Source organism: Hoplias malabaricus, unplaced genomic scaffold (genome assembly GCF_029633855.1).
Source record: "Hoplias malabaricus isolate fHopMal1 unplaced genomic scaffold, fHopMal1.hap1 scaffold_25, whole genome shotgun sequence".
Lineage (NCBI taxonomy): Eukaryota > Metazoa > Chordata > Actinopteri > Characiformes > Erythrinidae > Hoplias > Hoplias malabaricus.
Window position 1 is genome coordinate 5,245 of NW_027101111.1, and position 4,756 is coordinate 10,000.

Sequence of the window (4,756 nt, forward strand, 5' to 3'; positions counted from 1 at the left end):
GACGGCCGGTGCCCGCCGGTCCTGACTAGGTGGGATCTACCCAGCGCCTTCCCCTAAGCGGGGACTTGGGAGCGTACCACCGGGCCTCGCTCATACCCTCCGGGGTGGAGAGCTTGGCTTTGAGCGCACGCCTGAATGCCTTAGACCGGGACCCGTAACGCAGCGAACCAAACCCTGGGCCTCGCCGGGAACGGCGGGTGCCTAGACCCGGTCTCCTAAACCACGTAAGTCTCGGGCACCTACTCGGGCGATCGTCCCGGGCCGTAACTCCTCGGTCCGGTGGTGACGCCCAGGTTCAATGACCTTCCCCCTCCACGGGGGGGAAGGCACCCGGCTTGAAATATTGTCAAACATTGTCTCGTGTTCGAATGGCTTCCTTCGCCCGGCCTGTAACGGGCCGGGCACAAACCCAAATACGACTCTTAGCGGTGGATCACTCGGCTCGTGCTTCGATGAAGAACGCAGCCATCTGCGTTAACTAATGTGAATTGCAGGACACAGATCATCGAAATTTCGAACGCATATTGCGGCCGCGGGGGTCCATCCCGCGGCCACGCCTGTCTGAGGGTCGCTTTACCCATCGATCGGTCTCCGCGCCCCCGCTGAGAGAGAGAGACCGCGGCTGGAAGCTCGCAGGGCCTGAAAACGGCCCTTCGTCTTCCCAAACGAAGACTCGGTTCCGAGCCAGTCCACGCGGCCCGTGTTGCGAGAGAGCTCCGTACAGGGAACGGAGGGAGAGCCGAGTAGGTCCGGGTCCACGTCCGTTACGGTCTCTCCCCGAGTCCCGAGCGGGGCTCCGCGCAGTCGGACGCGGGGGTGGCGAGTGCCGATTAAACCCAGCGAGCGGGCGAGTGAGCGGGCGGGCGAGCGGCCGGGGTGGGGGGAGGGTGTCGCGGAGTTCGGCCTCAGGCCGGGCTCTCGCCCCTCGCCCCTAGCCTTCGGCCCTCCGCCTCCGCCCTCGCCCCCGCATAAGAAACCTCTGTGTGCGGCCTCAGATCAGACGAGACGACCCGCTGAACTTAAGCATATCAGTAAGCGGAGGAAAAGAAACTAACAAGGATTCCCTTAGTAGCGGCGAGCGAACAGGGAAGAGCCCAGCGCTGAATCCCACTTTCCCCTGACCGGGGTTGGCCGGGAAATGTAGCGTACGGAAGTCCGTAAGATCCGTCTCGGTGCGGACGCGGGACCAAGTCCTCGCGAACGTGGCTTCTTCCCATAGACGGTGAAAGCCCGGTAGCGAGTCCCGCGTTCCCGCCCGGGTAGGTCGGGCTTCTCGGAGTCGGGTTGCTTGGGAATGCAGCCCAAAGCGGGTGGTAAACTCCATCTAAGGCTAAATACCGGCACGAGACCGATAGCGAACCGAGTACCGTGAGGGAAAGTTGAAACAGGACTTTGAAGAGAGAGTTCAACAGAGCGTGAAACCGTTGAGAGGTAAACGTACGGGGACCGAGAAGACTGCCCCGGGGGATTCAGCCGGGCGGACGGCCCCGCGCTCGTCGGGTTCCGAGGCCGGGGGTGCGAGCGTATCCGGGCGAGAGGGGTGGGGTGCCGACTCCACCGCTCCCCGCTTCGGCTCTGCGCTTCGCCTCTGGACTTCGGGCCTGTCGGGCGTACGGAGGTCCGGCCCCGCCCGGTGTACTTTCCCCGCGTGGTGGTGAGTCGCGACCGGCTCCGGTTAGGCTTGGAAGGGCCCGAGGGTGAAGGTAGGTCCGTCCGGAGAAGGGAGCCCCACGCGGCCCCCGGACACGGGCGTTCCGCTACAGCCCCTCGCTCCGACTTCGCCGATAACGCCGGGGCCGTGGAGCAATGTCCTTTCCGCGTTCTCCCCTCCTCCGGGATGGGGATGGGGGCCCCCCCCGATCGTTCGGTCGAAGCGGGCCGGCTGGGCTGTCCTCAGCCCCGGGCTAGGCCCGCTACGGCGATGCGGGGGGTGATCCAGGCCCACAGCACCCGAACGCCTAAGGTCAGCGGCTAAGTTCGGACCCCGAACGACCCGTCTTGAAACACGGACCAAGGAGTCTAACGCGTATGCGAGTCGAAGGGGCCCAGAACCCCGGAGGCGCAACGAAGGTGAAGGCCGGCGCGCGTCGGCTGAGGTGGGATCCGTCCTAACCCTTCGAGGGGGCGGGCGGCGCACCACCGGCCTGCTCTTCCCACGTGCGGAGAGCGGAGCCAGAGCATACGCGGTGGTACCCGAAAGATGGTGAACTATGCCTGGGCAGGGCGAAGCCAGGGGAAACCCTGAGTGGAGGCCCGCAGCGGTCCTGACGTGCAAATCGGTCGTCCGACCTGGGTATAGGGGCGAAAGACTAATCGAACCATCTAGTAGCTGGTTCCCTCCGAAGTTTCCCTCAGGATAGCCGGCGCCGAAACTTCAAGTTTTATCCGGTAAAGAAATGACTGGAGGCCGCGGGGCCGAAACGGGCCTCGCCCTACTCTCAAACTTTAAATGGGTAAGAGGCCCGGCTCGCAGGCTTGGAGCCGGGCATGGAATTGACGGTGCCGAGTGGGCCACTTTTGGTAAGCAGAACTGGTGCTGCGGGATGAACCGAACGCGCGGGTTAAGGCGCCCGACGCAGACGCTCATCAGACCCCAAGAAAGGTGTCGGTTGATATAGACAGCGGGGCGGTGGCCATGGAAGTCGGCATCCGCTAAGGAGTGTGTAACAACTCACCTGCCGAATCAACTGGCCCTGAAAATGGATGGCGCTGGAGCGTCGGGCCCATACCCGGCCGTCGCTGGCGGTACTTGTCTCCCACCCCCCCAAAAGCCAGCGAGAATGAGAGAGAACCGAGACTCATGGGACCGTATGCCGCGACGAGTAGGAGGGGCGCCGCGGTGGCGCAGAAGCCTTTGGCGCGAGCCTGGGTCGAGCCGCCGCGGGTGCAGATCTTGGTGGTAGTAGCAAATATTCAGATGAGAACTTTGAAGGCCGAAGTGGAGAAGGGTTCCACGCCGACAGCGCTTGGCCGTGGGTTAGTCGGTCCTAAGGGATAGGCGAGCGCCGTTCGGAAAATGCTGGGGCGATGGTCTCGTCTGCCTCGCGCTGACCGAAAGGGGATCGGGCCAATATCCCCGTACCTGGGATTGGTGGAGATCGAGCCGCCGAGAGGCGCTCCCGTGGCGGTAACGCAAACGAACCCGGAGACGCCGGTGGGGACCCCGGGGAGGATTCTCTCTCCTTGCTAAAGAGCTGGAGCGCCCTGGAATGGGTTCGACCCCGAGATAGGGGCTCAACGCTCTGAAAGGCGTCGCATGCACTATGCGACGGCCGGGACGTTTCCCATCGGCCCTTGAAAATCCGGGGGAGGTATAGTGAATTTCCCCCCAGGCCGTACCCATATCCGCATCAGGTCTCCAAGGTGAACAGCCTCTGGCGTGTTGGAACAATGTAGGTAAGGGAAGTCGGCAAGACGGATCCGTAACTTCGGGATAAGGATTGGCTCTAATGGCTGAGCTCGGTCGGGCCCGTGTCTGCTGATGCGGGGTCCGAAAGCCCGGTGCTGCCCGTGCGACGGGGAGCTGTTCCCGGTCCACCTTCGGGCCCCCCCCACTGGGTCCTGCGCGCGAGGAAGCGCACGGCGAGAGATTGCCCCCCAGTATCCAAACCCCCGTGAACAAGGCTCCGTCTGTCTGTCGGGGTCGATGAGAGTGGGTCGCGGCGAGCGAGACCTTAAGCCCCGGTGCGTGTCCCCCCTCGGCGGCGGCGCTTAGGGGGCCTCGGTCAGGTCGACGGTAGGGAGCCGGTCGTCGGTGGGATGCCGGCGGGGGAGCGTCCTTCGGGACTAACCTCCGTCGGATGACCGCCTTCGGCCTCCTCTCCCTACCTAAGCCGGGCCGGGCTCCCGACGCCCGTCGCCGGGTGGGCCGCCCCCGGCTAAGCTCGAGCGTCCGGCCCTTCGCTCTCCCCCGATGGGACGCGGAGGGACGCAATGGAACGTAGGTCCGCGTGGGGTGTGCGGTCTCTCGTGCGTGTGTGGACTCGTAGCAGGCCGCCGGTGGTGGGGCTTCGGTGGGTCGGGGCGGTGTCCCTGGAGCCTCGCGCGCCGAGCCTAGGCTCCGTGGATCTCTCGGGCTTATGAGTCTCGCCTCGGGGGGAGACCTCCGGGGCCGGGTCTCTCGGCCGGCACCTAACAGCCGAATTAGAACTGCTGCGGACAAGGGGAATCCGACTGTTTAATTAAAACACAGCATCGTGAAGGCTCTTGGACCGGGTGTTGACACGATGTGAATTCTGCCCAGTGCTCTGAATGTCAAAGTGAAGAAATTCATCGAAGCGCGGGTTAACGGCGGGAGTAACTATGACTCTCTTAAGGTAGCGAAATGCCTCGTCATTTAATTGGTGACCAGCATGAATGGATGAACGAGATTCCCACTGTCCCTACCTACTATCTAGCGAAACCACAGCCAAGGGAACGGGCTTGGCGGAATCAGCGGGGAAAGAAGACCCTGTTGAGCTTGACTCTAGTCTGTCACTGTGAGGCGACTTAAGGGGTGTAGAATAAGTGGGAGGCCCGCCGCTCGCCAGCACCGGAGCGGGCCGTCCGTGAAATACCACTACTCTTACACGTTACCTCACTAACCCGGTGAGGGTGTCGGTGGGAACCTTTGCCTTGCTGGGGGTTCCTTGTTCAAAGGTGCTAAGCCCCGGGTGGGGGGGTCGCTCGGCGCTGAGTCCTCCTTCCCCCCCTCGCGGGGGGGGTCGGAGGCAAGCTCGCGCGGGGCTGGCCCTTCCTCTCCCTGGGGCGAGTTCCT

General features: G+C 63.7%; 1 non-coding gene and 1 pseudogene across 1 annotated transcript; both read left to right on the plus strand.

The window, feature by feature from the left end:
- The first annotated feature begins 417 nt into the window (after positions 1–417).
- Positions 418–571, plus strand: LOC136684626 (5.8S ribosomal RNA). The gene has a single exon (XR_010799745.1). It is a non-coding gene; the product is annotated as a 5.8S ribosomal RNA (ribosomal RNA).
- Positions 572–986: 415 nt separating this feature from the next.
- The window catches only part of LOC136684640 (28S ribosomal RNA), a 4,611-nt pseudogene continuing 841 nt past the window's right edge, over positions 987–4,756 (plus strand).